Raw genomic sequence first — 18,632 nt, 5'->3', positions numbered from 1 at the left:
ATTTACGCAGTGTATATGTGCAAATTAATCCCAAGGCAAGGAGTAGTTGTGTAGTAGTAGTAATAACGTTCCTCTTGAGTCTGAGGAACACGTGACACGGCGCGCCGCGGCCGTGGTGGCGCTCGTAGTCACCCACGCCCTCCTCAACGTGGGCGACGATCTCCGGGCAGCCACGGACGAGAAGGAGGCAGCCGTTCTGTCGGAGAATACGCCCGAGGAGGCACAAACGGAGCAGGAACAGATGCCCAATGGTTCCCGTGGATCAACGATCGAGATGCTGCAGTGGCAGCGCACCGGTTACCATTTCCATTTCCAGACGGCCAAGAACTACATGAACGGTATGCAATCCATCGTTTAGTTCTTCATTCCGGTGACTGAATTTTCAGATCCACATTTTTCATGTTAGCATACATGGTTTGGTATTTCTTCCACAGCTGGACAAAGAAACTGACTGGCATGGCAAGCTGCCTTTTCTTTTTTGTTGTGTTTTTGTTTGTTTGCTTGCTTATTGACCGTCTTTTGCTTGCTGACCGACGTGGCTACGTACTCCGCGACATGCATGCATGCATGCATGCAGATCCTAATAACGTGCACTTGCTGCTGTACTAGCTGTATGTTTGTCTCTGTGCATACGTTGCTTACCTTGAACACAACGTGCATGCAGCTCTCATGTATTACCGTGGACGGTACCGCTTCTTCTATCAGTACAATCCCAAGGGTGCGTGTGGTGTGGAACAAGATCGCCTGGGGCCACGCCGTGTCGTCGGACCTGGTCCACTCGCGCCACCTCCTCGTTGCCATGGTGCCCGACCAATGATATGACATCAATGGCGTGTTGACGGGATCAGCTACCATGCATGCTCCACAATGGCACGCTCATCCTTCTCTACACGGGCAACAGCGATACATTTGCCCAAGTGCAATGCGTCGCCATCCCTGCAGATCCTACGGACCCCCTCCTCCGTACCTGGACAAAGCACCCTGCCAACCCCGTCATCTTCTTGCCACCTGGCGTTGGCGACAAGCACTTCCGTGACCCCATGGCCGCGTGGTTTGATAAGTCCGACAACACATAGCGCACCATCATAGGGTCCAAGGATATGACCATGGTCATGCCGGTATTGCCCTCATGTACAGGACGAAAGACTTCATCAAGTACGAACTCATCCCAAACCCGGTCCATCTTGTCGAGGGCACCGGCATGTGGGAGTGCATCGACCTCTACCCCATCAGCGGTGGGGGCAACTCATCGGAGGAGGTGACATATGTGATGAAGGCGAGTGTGAACGATGAATGGCATGACTACTATGCATTGGGGAGGTTATATAGATATACTTGTGAAGGTGAGTCGTCGGCCTGCAAAGACATGACTACGACGTTAGACATTCGAAAGACAACTGAAACGGAAGACTATATAGATATGCTTGTGACTAGTGTATGACGCGTAGTTATCGTGATGGCGTCGAGCTCAGCCAAAGTCGAAGCCCCGCCGAGCACGCTAGAGACGGAGGACGGGCTGCTACGAACCGGAGCGAGACCAGGTACGGGAGCATTTGCGATTGAGTAGGTGCTGGTGGTGTGATGTTCGCCGAATTGCTCCCGACAAAGCTGAGTAGTGGAAAATCCTTTGCCTGTGCTTCTGGATTCCTCCTCACATACTCAAAAACTTCTGGAACCAATTGGCCCAAGGAAGCTGCCACAGCTGCATTGACCTTATTGTCGACTACCTTGGTCAACTCTTCTTTGGTCTGATCGACCGCCCGCACGACCTTCTCGTCGATGGTCAGTTGAGTATGCTCCTGTCTCTTCTTTCTTTCCTCCGGCCTCTCGTGGTAGCATTTCTTCCGCGAGGTGCCATCTCCGACGTCGTGCACACGTCCACCCGACGGAGGTTTGTCCCCCGAGACATTTTTCAGTATGTTCAAGGCCCGGTTGAACGGGTTGTCGCACTTGGGCCTCGCCGACGACTGAGAGGACTCGTCGCTTTCGGCTGCCTTTTGGTGCTGCTCTTTCTACAGAAGGAACATAGATGGTTTACAAATGAGAAAAAACTGGTTGTCGAATTAATTAGAAGCTAATTAATGCAATTAAGGTGGTAATACAACAACTACCAGTAGTCTCATGAACTCCCTCGTGTTCGGGTCCGTGTAAAAGATCTTCTTGACAGGGTCCCACTTGTGTCTGACCTTGATCCAGTCACGCTCCAGCGGGTCGATGAACTCTGCCAAGGGGTCTGGGATTCCATGACTTGCATGTTTGGCGTCCTCCTTGGTGTAGGGGAACGTTGCATGGGAAACAAAAAAAATACCTACACACACGAAGACCTATCATGGTGATGATCATCTATGAGAGGGAGATCGGATCTACATACCCTTGTAGATCGCTAAGCGGGAAGCATTAAGAAACACGGTTGATGTAGTGGAACGTCTTCGCGATCCAACTCGCCGCCGTCCCACGATCCATCCTAGTCTAGTACCGAACGGACGACACCTCCGCGTTCAGCACACGTACAGCTCGATGACGATCTTCGCCTTCTTGATCCAGCAAGAGAGACGAAGAGGTAGCTGAATTCTCCGGCAGCACGACGGCGTGGCGGTGATGGTGGTGGAGCTCCTCCGGCAGGGCTTCGCCGTGCCGTACTGATCTAGCTACGACATGTCATGAAGTAGTGGAGGGAGAGAGGTTTGCACAAAGGCTTGAGTTCCAAAAACCCTCTCAAATCTCCACTATATATAGGAGGAACCAAGGGGTGGTGTCCTTGCCTCCTACTTCAAGTAGGAGGGGTCGACCGAGCCAAGGAGGAAGGAATCCTCCTCCAATTCGGTTTGGAGGAGGAGTCCTTTCCTTCTTTCCCACCTCCTCTTTTTTTTTCCTTTATTGTTGTCTTAGCCGAAATAGCCCTATTAGGCTGGCCTCACCAGCCCACTAAGGGCTGGTGCGCGACCCATGGGCCTATTAGGTTCTCTTCCGGATGGGTGGCCCCTTCCGGTAAAACCCCGGAACCCATTCGTCACTCCGGTAATTTATCGGTAATGCCCGAAATCTTTCCGGAAGCCAAATGCAATAATCCTATATATCAATCTTCGTTTCCGGACCATTCCGGAGACACTCGTGACGTCCGAGGTCTCATCCGGGACACCGAACAACATTCAGATACCAACATCAATAATTTAACTATACCGAAAACGTCACCGAACCTTAAGTGTGCAGACCCTTCGGGTTCGAGAACTATGTAGACATGACCGTGTTGGAATTATGCCCTAGAGGCAATAATAAATATATAGTTATTATTATAATTCCTGTATCAAGATAATAGTTTATTATCCATGCTATAATTGTATTGAATGAAGACTCATTTACATGTGTGGATACATAGACAAAACACCGTCCCTAGCATGCCTCTAGTTGGCTAGCCAGTTGATCGATGATAGTCAGTGTCTTCTGATTATGAACAAGGTGTTGTTGCTTGATAACTGGATCACGTCATTGGGAGAATCACGTGATGGACTAGACCTAAACTAATAGACGTAGCATCTTGATCGTGTCATTTTGTTGCTACTGTTTTCTGCGTGTCAAGTATTATTCCTATGACCATGAGATCATATAACTCACTGACACCGGAGGAATGCTTTGTGTGTATCAAACGTCGCAACGTAACTGGGTGACTATAAAGATGCTCTACAGGTATCTCCGAAGGTGTTAGTTGAGTTAGTATGGATCAAGACTGGGATTTGTCACTCCGTATGACGGAGAGGTATCTCGGGGCCCACTCGGTAATACAACATCACACACAAGCCTTGCAAGCAATGTAACTTAGTGTAAGTTGCGGGATCTTGTATTACGGAACAAGTAAAGAGACTTGCCGGTAAACGAGATTGAAATAGGTATGCGGATACTGACGATCGAATCTCGGGCAAGTAACATACCGAAGGACAAAGGGAATGACATACGGGATTATACGAATCCTTGGCACTGAGGTTCAAACGATAAGATCTTCGTAGAATATGTAGGATCCAATATGGGCATCCAGGCCCCGCTATTGGATATTGACCGAGGAGTCTCTCGGGTCATGTCTACATAGTTCTCGAACCCGCAGGGTCTGCACACTTAAGGTTCGACGTTGTTTTATGCGTATTTGAGTTATATGGTTGGTTACCGAATGTTGTTCGGAGTCCCGGATGAGATCACGGACGTCACGAGGGTTTCCGGAATGGTCCGGAAACGAAGATTGATATATAGGATGACCTCATTTGATTATCGGAAGGTTTTCGGAGTTACCGGGAATGTACCAGGAATGACGAATGGGTTCCGGGAGTTCACCGGGGGGGGGGGGGGGGGCAACCCATCCCGGGGAAGCCCATAGGCCATGAGGGTGGCGCACCAGCCCTTAGTGGGCTGGTGGGACAGCCCAAAAGGGGCCTATGCGCCAAGGATAAGAAATCAAAGGAAAAGAAAAAAAAGGGAGGAGGTGGGAAGGGAGGGGGACTCCCTCCCACCAAACCTAGTCCAACTCGGTTTGGGGGGGGGGGGGAGAGTCCTCCCCCTTGGCTCGGCCGACCCCTTGAGGGTCCTTGGACCCCAAGGCAAGGCCCCCCTCCCTCCCACCTATATATACGGAGGTTTTAGGGCTGATTTGAGACGACTTTTCCACGGCAGCCCGACCACATACCTCCACGGTTTTTCCTCTAGATCGCGTTTCTGCGGAGCTCGGGTGGAGCCCTGCTGAGACAAGGTCATCACCAACCTCCGGAGCGCCGTCACGCTGCCGGAGAACTCTTCTACCTCTCCGTCTCTCTTGCTGGATCAAGAAGGCCGAGATCATCGTCGAGCTGTACGTGTGCTGAACGCGGAGGTGCCGTCCGTTCGGTACTAGATCGTGGGACTGATCGCGGGATTGTTCGCGGGGCGGATCGAGGGACGTGAGGACGTTCCACTACATCAACCGCGTTCTCTAACGCTTCTGATGTACGGTCTACAAGGGTATGTAGATCACTCATCCCCTCTCGTAGATGGACATCACCATGATAGGTCTTCGTGCGCGTAGGAAATTTTTTGTTTCCCATGCGACGTTCCACAACAGTGGCATCATGAGCTAGGTTCATGCGTAGACGTCTTCTCGAGTAGAACACAAAAGTTTTTGTCGGCGGTGATGTACGCTTTGCTGCCCTCCTTAGTATTTTCTTGATTCCGCGGTATTGTTGGATTGAAGCGGCTTGGACCGACATTACTCGTACGCTTACGAGAGACTGGTTTCATCGTTACGAGTAACCCCCTTTGCTCAAAGATGACTGGCAAGTGACGGTTTCTCCAACTTTAGTTGAATCGGATTTGACCGAGGAGGTCCTTGGATGAGGTTAAATAGCAACTCATATATCTCCGTTGTGGTGTTTGTGTAAGTCAGATGCGATCCTACTAGATACCCTTGGTCACCACGTAAAACATGCAACAACAAAATTAGAAGACGTCTAACTTGTTTTTGCAGGGTATGATTGTGATGTGATATGGCCAACGATGTGATGTGATATATTGGATGTATGAGATGATCATGTTGTAATAGAAATATCAACTTGCATGTCGATGGTACGGCAACCGGCAGGAGCCATAGGGTTATCTTTATACTAACGTTTGTGCTTGCAGATGCGTTTACTATTTTGCTAGGATGTATTAGTAGTAATAGCATAAGTGGCACGACAACCCCGATGGCAACACGTTGATGGATGATCATGGTGTGGCGCCGGTGACAAGAAGATCGTGCCGGTGCTTTGGTGATGGAGATCAAGAAGCACGTGATGATGGCCATATCATGTCACTTATGAATTGCATGTGATGTTAATCCTTTTATGCACCTTATTTTTCTTAAAACGACGGTAGCATTATGAGGTGATCTCTCACTAAAATTTCAAGACGAAATTGTGTTCTCCCCGACTGTGCACCGTTGCTACAGTTCGTCATTTCGAGACACCACGTGATGATCGGGTGTGATAGACTCAACGTTCACATACAACGGGTGCAAAACAGTTGCGCACGCGGAACACTCGGGTTAAGCTTGACGAGCCTAGCATGTGCAGACATGGCCTCGGAACACATGAGACCGAAAGGTCGATCATGAATCATATAGTTGATATGATTAGCATAGGGATGCTTACCACTGAAACTATACTCAACTCACGTGATGATCGGACTTGGGATAGTGTAAGTGGATCATGAACCACTCAAATGACTAGAGAGATGTACTTTTTGAGTGGGAGTTTAGCATATAATTTGATTAAGTTGAACTCTAATTATCTTGAACATAGTCTAAGTCCACTTTGAATATATTTGTGTTGTAGATCATGGCTCACGCGACAGTCATACTGAATTTTAATACGTTCCTAGAGAAAGCTAAGTTGAAAGATGATGGAAGCAACTTTGTAGACTGGGCTCGTAATCTTAAGCTAATCTTACAAGCTGGGAAGAAGGATTATATCCTTAATGCTGTGCTAGGAGATGAACCACCCGCTACGGCTGATCAGGATGTTAAGAACGCTTGGTTAGCGCGTAAGGAGGACTACTCAATAGTTCAATGTGCAGTCTTGTATGGCTTAGAACCGGGACTTCAACGTTGCTTTGAGCGTCATGGAGCATTTGAGATGTTCCAGGAGTTGGAGTTTATCTTTCAGAAGAACGCCCGGATCGAGAGGTATGAGACCTCCGATAAATTCTATGCTTGCAAGATGGAGGAAAACTCGTCTGTCAGTGAACATGTGCTCAAAATGTCTGGGTACTCAAACCGTCTAGCTGAGCTGGGGATTGAACTCCCGCAAGAAGCTATCACTGACGGAATCCTTCAATCACTGCCGCCAAGCTATAAAGGCTTTGTGTTGAACTACAACATGCAAGGGATGAACAAGTCTCCCGGCGAGTTGTTTGCGATGCTGAAAGTCGCAGAGTCAGAACTCCGTAAAGAGCATCAAGTGTTGATGGTGAGAAAGACCACTAGTTTCAAGAAACGGCAAAGGCAAGAAGGGCAATTCGAAGAAGAGCGGCAAGCATGTTGCCAATCCGCCGAAGAAACCCAAAGCTGGACCTAAGCCTGAAACGGAGTGTTTCTATTGCAAGGGTATGGGTCACTGGAAGCGCAATTGCCCCAAGTATCTGGCAGATAAGAAGGCGGGCAAAGAAAAATCAGGTATATTTGATATACATGTTATTGATGTGTACTTAACCGGCTCTCGTAGTAGTGCGTGGGTATTCGATACCGGTTCTGTTGCTCATATTTGCAACTCGAAACAGGAACTGCGGAATAGGCGAAGGCTGGCGAAAGATGAAGTGACGATGCGCGTAGGAAATGGTTCCAAGGTTGATGCAATCGCCGTCGGCACAGTGTCACTTCAGCTACCGTCGGGATTAGTGATGAACTTAAATCATTGTTATTTAGTGCCTGCGTTGAGCATGAACATTATATCTGGATCTTGTTTATTGCGAGACGGTTACTCTTTTAAGTCTGAGAATAATGGTTGTTCTATTTCTATGAGTAACATCTTTTATGGTCATGCACCGAATGTGAGAGGATTGTTCATATTGAATCTTGATAGCGATACGCATATACATAACATTGAGACCAAAAGAGTTAGAGTAAACAATGATAGCGCCATATTTTTGTGGCACTGCCGCTTGGGTCATATTGGTGTAAAGCGCATGAAGAAACTCCATGCCGATGGACTGTTGGAGTCACTTGACTTTGATTCACTTGACACGTGCGAACCATGCCTCATGGGCAAGATGACTAAGACTCCGTTCTCCGGAACAATGGAGCGTGCAAGTGACTTGTTGGAAATCATACATACCGATGTGTGTGGTCCGATGAGCGTAGAGGCACGCGGCGGATATCGTTATTTTCTCACCTTCACTGACGATTTAAGTAGATATGGTTATGTCTACTTGATGAAGCACAAGTCTGAAACATTTGAAAAGTTCAAGCAATTTCAGAGTGAAGTGGAAAATCATCGTAACAAGAAGATCAAGTTCCTACAGTCTGATCGTGGGGGTGAATATCTGAGTTTCGAGTTTGGTGCTCACTTAAGACAATGTGGAATTGTTTCGCAGTTAACACCGCCTGGAACACCACAGCGTAATGGTGTGTACGAACGTCGTAATCGTACTTTGTTAGAGATGGTGCGATCTATGATGTCTCTTACTGATTTGTCGTTATCATTTTGGGGTTATGCATTAGAAACAGCTGCATTCACTTTAAATAGGGCACCATCAAAATCCGTTGAGACGACACCATACGAACTGTGGTATGGCAAAAGGCCAAAGTTGTCGTTTCTTAAAGTTTGGGGATGTGATGCTTATGTCAAAAAGCTTCAGCCTGAAAAGCTGGAACCCAAAGCGGAAAAGTGCGTCTTCATAGGTTACCCAAAAGAGACAGTTGGGTACACCTTCTATCTCAAATCCGAGGGCAAAGTGTTTGTTGCTAAGAACGGAGCTTTTCTCGAGAAGGAGTTTCTCTCGAGAGAATTGAGTGGGAGGAAGATAGAACTTGACGAGGTTGTCGAACCTCTCATCCCTCTGGATGGTGGCGCAGGGCAAGGGGAAACCTCTGTCGTTGCGACGCCGGTTGAGGAGGAAGTTAATGATGATGATCATGAAACTCCAGTTCAAGTTTCTGTTGAACCACGCAGGTCGACGAGATCACGCGCTGCTCCAGAGTGGTACGGTAATCCCGTCTTATCAATCATGTTGTTAGACAACAATGAACCTGCAAATTATGAAGAAGCAATGGTGGGCCCAGATTCCAACAAATGGCTAGAAGCCATGAAATCCGAGATAGGATCCATGTATGAGAACAAAGTGTGGACTTTGGAGATACTACCTAAGGGCCACAAGGCTATTCAGAACAAATGGATCTTTAAGAAGAAGACGGACGCTGACGGTAATGTGACCGTTTATAAAGCTCGACTTGTGGCAAAGGGTTTTTCACAAGTTCCGGGAGTTGACTACGATGAGACTTTCTCACCCGTAGCGATGCTTAAGTCCGTCAGAATCATGTTAGCAATAGCTGCATTTTTCGATTATGAAATCTGGCAGATGGATGTCAAAACGGCGTTCCTTAACGGTTTCCTTAAGGAAGAGTTGTATATGATGCAACCCGAAGGTTTTGTCGATCCTAAAAATGCTGACAAGGTGTGCAAGCTCCAGCGATCCATTTATGGACTGGTGCAAGCATCTCGGAGTTGGAACAAACGCTTTGATGAGGTGATCAAAGCATTTGGGTTTATACAAGTGGTTGGAGAATCTTGTATTTACAAGAAAGTGAGTGGGAGCTCTGTGGCGTTTCTAATATTATATGTGGATGACATATTACTGATTGGAAACAACGTAGAGCTTTTGGAGAGCATAAAAGGTTACTTGAATAAAAGTTTCTCTATGAAGGACCTAGGAGAAGCTGCTTACATTCTAGGCATTAAGATCTATAGGGATAGTTCAGAACGCCTGATAGGACTTTCACAAAGCACATACCTTGATAAGGTTTTGAAGAGGTTCAAAATGGAACAGTCCAAGAAAGGGTTCTTGCCAGTTTTACAAGGTACGAGATTGAGTAAGACTCAGTGCCCAGCAACTGATGAAGATAGAGAGCATATGCGCTCCGTCCCCTATGCTTCAGCCATAGGTTCTATCATGTATGCGATGTTGTGCACTAGACCGGATGTTAGCCTGGCCATAAGTATGGCAGGTAGGTTCCAGAGTAATCCAGGAGCGGATCACTGGACAACGGTCAAGAATATCCTGAAGTACCTGAAAAGGACTAAGGAGATGTTTCTCGTGTATGGAGGTGACGAAGAGCTCGCCGTAAAAGGTTACGTCGATGCAAGCTTTGACAGAGATCCGGACGACTCTAAGTCGCAAACCGGATACGTATTTATTCTTAATGGGGGTGCAGTAAGCTGGTGCAGTTCCAAGCAAAGCGTCGTAGCAGATTCTACATGTGAACCGGAGTACATGGCTGCCTCGGAGGCGGCTAAGGAGGGTGTCTGGATGAAGCAGTTCATGACGGATCTTGGAGTGGTGCCAAGTGCACTGAATCCAATAACCTTGTTCTGTGACAACACTGGTGCCATTGCCTTAGCAAAGGAACCACGGTTTCACAAGAAGACCAGACACATCAAACGACGCTTCAACCTCATCCGCGACTACGTCGAGGAAGAGGACGTAAATATATGCAAAGTGCACACGGATCTGAATATAGCAGACCCGCTGACTAAACCTCTTCCACGGCCAAAACATGATCGACACCAGAACTGTATGGGTGTTAGATTTATTACAATGTGATTCACATGGTGATGTGAGGGCTAGATTATTGACTCTAGTGCAAGTGGGAGACTGTTGGAATTATGCCCTAGAGGCAATAATAAATATATAGTTATTATTATAATTCCTGTATCAAGATAATAGTTTATTATCCATGCTATAATTGTATTGAATGAAGACTCATTTACATGTGTGAATACATAGACAAAACACCGTCCCTAGCATGCCTCTAGTTGGCTAGCCAGTTGATCGATGATAGTCAGTGTCTTCTGATTATGAACAAGGTGTTGTTGCTTGATAACTGGATCACGTCATTGGGAGAATCACGTGATGGACTAGACCCAAACTAATAGACGTAGCATGTTGATCGTGTCATTTTGTTGCTACTGTTTTCTGCGTGTCAAGTATTTATTCCTATGACCATGAGATCATATAACTCACTGACACCGGAGGAATGCTTTGTGTGTATCAAACGTCGCAACGTAACTGGGTGACTATAAAGATGCTCTACAGGTATCTCCGAAGGTGTTAGTTGAGTTAGTATGGATCAAGACTGGGATTTGTCACTCCGTATGACGGAGAGGTATCTCGGGGCCCACTCAGTAATACAACATCACACACAAGCCTTGCAAGCAATGTAACTTAGTGTAAGTTGCGGGATCTTGTATTACGGAACGAGTAAAGAGACTTGCCGGTAAACGAGATTGAAATAGGTATGAGGATACTGACGATCGAATCTCGGGCGAGTAACATACCGAAGGACAAAGGGAATGACATACGGGATTATACGAATCCTTGGCACTGAGGTTCAAACGATAAGATCTTCGTAGAATATGTAGGATCCAATATGGGCATCCAGGTCCCGCTATTGGATATTGACCGAGGAGTCTCTCGGGTCATGTCTACATAGTTCTCGAACCCGCAGGGTCTGCACACTTAAGGTTCGACGTTGTTTTATGCGTATTTGAGTTATATGGTTGGTTACCGAATGTTGTTCGGAGTCCCGGATGAGATCACGGACGTCACAAGGGTTTCCGGAATGGTCCGGAAACGAAGATTGATATATAGGATGACCTCATTTGATTACCGGAAGGTTTTCGGAGTTACCGGGAATGTACCGGGAATGACGAATGGGTTCCGGGAGTTCACCGGGGGGGGGCAACCCACCCCGGGGAAGCCCATAGGCCATGAGGGTGGCGCACCAGCCCTTAGTGGGCTGGTGGGACAGCCCAAAAGGGGCCTATGCGCCAAGGATAAGAAATCAAAGGAAAAGAAAAAAAAGGGAGGAGGTGGGAAGGGAGGGGGACTCCCTCCCACCAAACCTAGTCCAACTCGGTTTGGGGGGGGGGGGAGAGTCCTCCCCCTTGGCTCGGCCGACCCCTTGAGGGTCCTTGGACCCCAAGGCAAGGCCCCCCTCCCTCCCACCTATATATACGGAGGTTTTAGGGCTGATTTGAGACGACTTTTCCACGGCAGCCCGACCACATACCTCCACGGTTTTTCCTCTAGATCGCGTTTCTGCGGAGCTCGGGCGGAGCCCTGCTGAGACAAGGTCATCACCAACCTCCGGAGCGCCGTCACGCTGCCGGAGAACTCTTCTACCTCTCTGTCTCTCTTGCTGGATCAAGAAGGCCGAGATCATTGTCGAGCTGTACGTGTGCTGAACGCGGAGGTGACGTCCGTTCGGTACTAGATCGTGGGACTGATCGCGGGATTGTTCGCGGGGCGGATCGAGGGACGTGAGGACGTTCCACTACATCAACCGCGTTCTCTAACGCTTCTGCTGTACGGTCTACAAGGGTATGTAGATCACTCATCCCCTCTCGTAGATGGACATCACCATGATAGGTCTTCGTGCGCGTAGGAAAATTTTTGTTTCCCATGCGACGTTCCCCAACAGACCGAGACACTCTCTGACCAATATCCAATAACGGGACCCGGACGTCCATATTGGATCCTACATATTCTACGAAGATCTTATCGGTTCAACCTCTATGTCAAGGATTCACACAATCACGTATATCATTCCTTTTGTCCTTCGGTATGTTACTTGCCTGAGATTCGGTCGTCGGTATCTCCATACCTATTTCAATCTCATTACCGGCAAGTATCTTTACTCGTTCCGTAATACAAGATCTCGTGAGTAACTCTTTAGTCACATTGCTTGCAAGGCTTGTTTGTGATGTTTGTATTACCGAGTGGGACCCGAGATACTATGCATTGGGGAGGTTCGATGCAGAGGCCAACAGGTGGATGCCATTGGACCCAAATGCAGATGTGGGGATTGGCATGAGGTCTGATTGGGGTAAGTTTTATGCCTCTACGTCATTCTATGATCCAGTCAAGCAGCGGCGTGTGAGCTGGGGGTTTGTCGGTGAGACCGACTCACCAAACACCGACATAGGCAAGGGTATATTTATTTTACAATGATATTATTGCTTTACCTTGTGTCATTTGTTCAATTCGCTCGTTATGCATGCTCAATGTCCATAGATGTATCATGCGTCGCCTCTGGGTGTTTGATTATATCAGTTATCATTCAATCAATCATCACATGTGTAGCAAATGTCCTTTACATGTTCCAAGAGCCTTCTTCCGTGCTTTGCTAAACACACCACATAAGGACCTTTTCCATCCTCCATGTCTCCTACAATACATGTCGTGCCATTATTACTTACACAAGAAGCAATGTTTTTTTTTAGTTCTAGATGTCAATGTGCATGCACGGTTGTACAACTTATCTGGCTTGAAATAGTGAACAAACTAATGGATGGTGTATGCTGGGCCTGCAGGGGATTCCAAGGAAAGTAGTGCTAGACGAGAAAACCCGGACCAACCTCCTCCAATGGCCGGTGGAGGAGATTGACACCCTCCGCTATAACGCCACCGACTTCGGTGGCATCATCATCAAGACTGAATTCGTCATCGCCCTCCCTCTCCTCCAGGTCGCTCAACTCGATATTGAGGCATCCTTCCGCCTCAATGCTTCCGCCGTTGGCGCCCTCAACGAGGCCGACGTCGGCTACAATTGCAGTACCAGTGGCGGTGCCACCAAACGTGGCGCGATCGGCCCCCTTTGGCCTTCTCATCCATGCCACCAAGAGTCGGAGCAAACAATTGGCAGTGTACTTTTACGTGTACATGGGTCTCGACGGGGGCCTCCGGACCCAGTTCTGCCATGACGAGTCACGGTCATCGCAAGCCAAGGAACTATTGAAGCACATGGTGGGAAGCACCGTGCCCGTGCTCGATGGAGAGGCTTTACCCACAAGGGTGCTCGTGGATCACTCGATCGTGGAGAGCTTTGTGATGGGTGGGAGGATGACGGTGACATCGCGCGCGTACCCTATAGAGGCCATCCATGCGGCTGGCAGGGTGTGCGTCTTCAACAACGCCACCGGATCTACCGTTACCGTAGAGAAGCTCGTGGTGCACGAGATGGCCTCGACACCAATACAAGCATACCGTGATGCATGCGATTGATTTTGTCTTTTCATGTTCAATGTGAAATATGTCCGAGTTGTTTCAGATGGATCTAGTTAATAAGTATTATGTAGATGTCTTTCGCAAAAAAAAAGTATTATGTAGATGTACATGCAAATTTCGCAGTGTTATTGTTTGCACCTTTATGCAGCAGATTTGATTATTTGTTCATGTCCATCATCATGAAATAAAAGACTATCTTTAAAGATATATGAAAAAAACTGATTGCTGGCTGCTCTATTGGGCTGGTTGTGGGCTGGACTGGAGAGAGGCGTGCATCTCATTCCGTAAGGCCAAAAGTAGTACAGAAAACAGAAAACGCGCCTCCTCCCGCGCGTTACAAAACCCTAAAAAAGCACTCACGTCTACAAGGCTAGGCAAAGGCGCAAAGCTATCCCCACCAACAAGGCAACAAGCGATTGTATGGACAAGGACAATGGCGTCACAGCTGGTGCAAGTGGTGAGGAGGCTTGGCTATCGCTTAGGCTTGTTCGGTCAAGGTGGATTTGAAGGGGGTCAAGGGGGATTAAATCCCCTACAAGCCAAACTGCCTGCAAATCCCCTCCAATCCCCGCAGCGAAGGGATTAACCAAACTAGGCCTTAGGGAAATGAACGGTACTAGCTACTTTTGCTCTCTCCTACCTTGGATGATTCTCCTCGCTACACGTATGTCGGGCCAAATTTCATACAACGCTGCCATTGGTTCAAATCGTTGTATGTATCATCGTATGTATGTATGTATGTATATATAACAATTTCCCTTTGTTCCCGGATCTTTTCTGTTGCTGCGGATTTCTCCAATTCCTTTGCTCGCCAAATAAAATCCCCAGCCTTTTGTTCTTCCCCAATACCTCACTACTGCCGCGCATATCTTAACCTTTGTCTGCGAGGGACTACTTGTCTGCGAGGGACATTTTTTGAGGAGCATTGAAACTTGACGACTTTCATGTGTGTCATTTGAGGGTCTTTTCAAGCCAACCCATGCCCAGACCCAAGCTGAGCACCGGGCTTTGTTCCAGACGCTAAATATTATACAATGCTCTCGATGGCGAGGCTGTGAGGATCTACTGGGGCCTCGGGAGTAAAGGTCAAGATCTACCCTTTGATGCTGTCACCACTGGATGCTGTCACCCTTGGATGATCCAGCTCTCCGAGGTAGAGCCTTTTTGTACAAGGCGATCGGCCAAGGCGCTCGCATTGCTGGTTTGCTAGGAGATTTGGGGTGAGGGTAATCGTAGGATTTTTGATAAAAAAGAGATGACGCTCCCCAATGTTTCGGTTTTGATCGACGACGAAGCATCCATCTGGAGACTTGCTGGCTGCCCGGTCCAATTTGACCCTGGGTGATTGTAATTTTAACTGTCTGTCAGGCCGTTTCCGACGCCGGCCTAGGTTTTAGCCAGGAGGCTAGTTGTTCCTTCGCTTTCGGCATGTGGTTTCTCTTTCTTTATTTTTTTCCTTTGTTTTTTATGTAACTCGCCTGCGGGCATCTCTTCTGATATAGAATCTTAGCAGCTCTCCTGCTAACTTTCAAAAAAAAGATGCTGTCACCACTGTGCTCAAGTACGGGCATGAGCTTGTTACAAGCAAATGATATCTGGATCCGTGCTATTATTCTCTTGCTTAATTTCTAAGGTCGAACCGTTCTCCATCTTAAGCAATACGGGCACAGCCTAACCATCTCGTTCTAGCTAGTTTATGTTTTGCTGGATGATGCTACTTTGTTTCCTTGGTTAAAGTATAATGCAATACAATGCAATGGCTTGTTTGGATGGAAGAAAAAACGCCCACCACTTTGGAGTCGTTGCAGAAACCTGCGATGTATCAAGCATCGGTCGTGTTATTATAAATGCTCTGGCTAATCCTGTTGGAGAAGCAGAAACTATAGATTTGGAATCTCGCCTTATTGAATCACTTGCTTCAAGTATAATTTTATAGTTTTGCTATCTCACATCTAAATTCAAAGCCATTGGATTGTTTGTCTTTAGAATTCGTCCACGGGCTTGATCTTGCGGTTGTCCCGCGTTTTGTCCGTCCTATCTGTAAATCTCGGGTAACTTTTGATCCCTGGGTTGTTTGTCGCCCAGCTGCTTCACGTTGCTTTGTTGGGCCCGTTCTTCTTCTTTTGTCGGCCTCGTGTCGTTGGTCGCTGCTTGGTTTTCTTGGACCATGGTGAATAAGAAACGTCAACGGACACAATATACGATGGATGGACACAATATACGATGGATCTGCTGGCCGTTTCTGCTCTCAACTCTTTATTTGAGCACGTTCTCTCCCTTCCTCCGTCATTTTTTTGAGCTACTTTTTCTTTCCTTTTGTTGTTCTCCTTTTCATTTTCCATTTTTTCCATTTTCTAATTCAAGATATTTTTACACATTAACATTTTTGAAGTGTGTGAACACTTGCTAAAATTCATGTTTTTTAATTGTGAAAACTTATTTGAATTCATGTTTTTTTAATTCATGACCATTCTGAAAATATTAAAAAACGAGCTTGTTGTACTTTTTATGTAAATGAGTTCCTCGTCGCCACAAAGACTCAAATCACCATTACTTGTCCTCCGACCTCGGCTATCATGACATTCCCCGCCTCTGATTGCATTATGGAACTACATATCACATGGTGGCAACAGATAGCAAAGCTTCGCACCGCTCCCTCCTTAACGGAGAACCAGTGGGCACGACCGAATCTCATCCAATCCATCAATCTCCAGGTGTAACCCGCTCACGAGAGTTCGCCGCGCGGTGCCTTCTAGAACTCGACACTCCGGCCAGATCAAGGAGGACATGCATCAGGTAGATCTTCGTCTTGTCACATGAGGAACCCTAGGACCTCCCCATTTAATCACGTCGAGCCCGAAGCCCCATTGCCGCCGGCCGGCACCCTGCATGATCTACCACACAGAACCCAACCAATGGCCATGGGCCAGCAGTGGTGAAGGAGGCGACAGCACAGGGGTGACCCTTCACCGGAACAGCCCCCACCATGCATCAAAGAAGAGCTGGGTAGGCGGCACGGGAGATCCACCCATATCAGATCTGGGTTTCACCCAACACAACCCGCAACGGCCTTGCATCCGCCACCGATCATGGCGCTGTCGGAGAAGGTCTCAGCCATCACCCCAACAATGGGACGTGGCGCTGGTCACAGACCATCGATGCGTCGACTCCCGCCGCCCCAACAACTCCAGCGACAGACTTCGTCTTCCACCACCCCAAGTCACCCTCGGCGGTGAGGGGAGCTGCCACTGCCGCGGCAAGGGCCGACGGCAGCGGCGGTGAGGGGGGGGGGGCGTCCTAGAGGGGTTGTTGACGGCACGCATGGGTATTATGGTGCACACAACATTTTAAATATGAGTACTAGAATTTTTATTCTTGGTTATACACCAAGCCTAGTCCTCAACAAATGCGTGAGTACCAGAATAACCTGGTCCTAAAGAATAAATAGGAATCTAAATTCGCCTTCGTGAGGATTTAAACCCAAGTGTTGGGTTTGTACATCCACTCTCCCAACCATCAAGGTTTTTTCTAAGTCAAGCATCTTTATATTTCACAAAGTCTAAAGGAAAATCAATAAGTTTACTACAAAAATCAGTCAAACTTAAGGAAGTTTGACTTAGGGTAAACCTAGAACTAGAAATATCTTGGACCGGACGAAGAAGTAGTAGACATTTTTTTGCGGTGTAAGTACTACACATACATACAAGGAAAACAACGCATTTTTACTGTCTGCACCTTTATGCAGTTGATTTCATCATGTCCATCATGAAAGTAAAGACCTTTTTGAATTATTATTTTTTTGCATCATCTCGGCTTTAAAATTGGAAAGAAGGAATAATGTAATACTTCTCAGCTTTGAAGTGTTTCTTTAATGATTTCCATGTTTTCAGCAGTTTATGAATTGTGATTGAGTAGACTAGCGTTAGTACTAGTACCTAATTTTTTTGGAGCTTAAATGTTGGCCCTGGCTAACTTCAATTCTCGTGTCCGTCATTGATCTGCACCTTTATGCAGCAGATTTTAGTATTTTTTAGTGCTCAATCATGAAATAAAAATCTGTCATTTTCTATAATTATTTTTTTAAGGGGAAAAGCTAAGCTTTATCGATCAAATATGCCACTTGAAGTGGAATACGATAAGGATCTTGGGGTTGAAACCAAACATGACGCCCCTCGTTCTTCCTTGAAAATTCGAAAACTTAGCTAAACTATCTTCTTTATTTGCCGTTCATCCTTGGAAGGTAATTTTTTCGTAATTAAGTGGATTAAAATAGATTGCTGGGAGCTCTATTGGGCTGGTAGTGGGCTGGACTGGAGAGAGGAGTCTGTCCGAGAACAAAAAAACATGTCTCCTCCTGCACGCATGCATACAGAACTCTTAAAAAGAGAACCGCATGCAGGCATACAACGCTAGGCGAAGCAACCCTTAACGAAGGCAACAACCGATCGAAGGAGAAGAAGCGCATCGCGTGGACGAAGACAATGGCGGCGCAGCTGGTGCAGGTGGTGAGGAGGCTTGGTTATCGCTTAGGGATATCAACGGTATTACTTCCTCTCTCTCTCTCTCTCGTACCGTGGATCCCTCGCCTTGGTAGGCGTCCGACGAAATTACGTAGCATGCTGGCTAATTCCTTTGCATCAAATCGCCGTATGTTGAACAATTTAACTTTGTTGATGATGATTCCTCCATATCCTTTGCTCGCTACTTAAATTCCCCAGCCTTTTTTGTTTTTTTAGAGGAACAGGGCTCCCCGCCCCAGCTCCATTGCATTGCATTGCATTGAAACAATCAAACCAGAATGAATAGATGGTGCAGCACTTACAGGAACGCTGCCCCCAGCAAAGGAAATCACCAAT

The 18,632-nt window shown here is 47.2% G+C and overlaps 1 pseudogene; it reads left to right on the top strand.

Moving 5' to 3' along the window:
- The first annotated feature begins 258 nt into the window (after nucleotides 1-258).
- On the top strand, nucleotides 259-13,815 carry LOC123411627 (annotated as a pseudogene).
- Nucleotides 13,816-18,632: the final 4,817 nt, after the last annotated feature.

The sequence above is a fragment of the Hordeum vulgare genome, chromosome 7H (assembly GCF_904849725.1).
Source record: "Hordeum vulgare subsp. vulgare chromosome 7H, MorexV3_pseudomolecules_assembly, whole genome shotgun sequence".
NCBI classification, from domain to species: Eukaryota; Viridiplantae; Streptophyta; class Magnoliopsida; order Poales; family Poaceae; genus Hordeum; species Hordeum vulgare.
The sequence above is the reverse complement of the archived record's forward strand: the minus strand, read 5'-3'. Positions and strand labels throughout refer to the sequence as shown.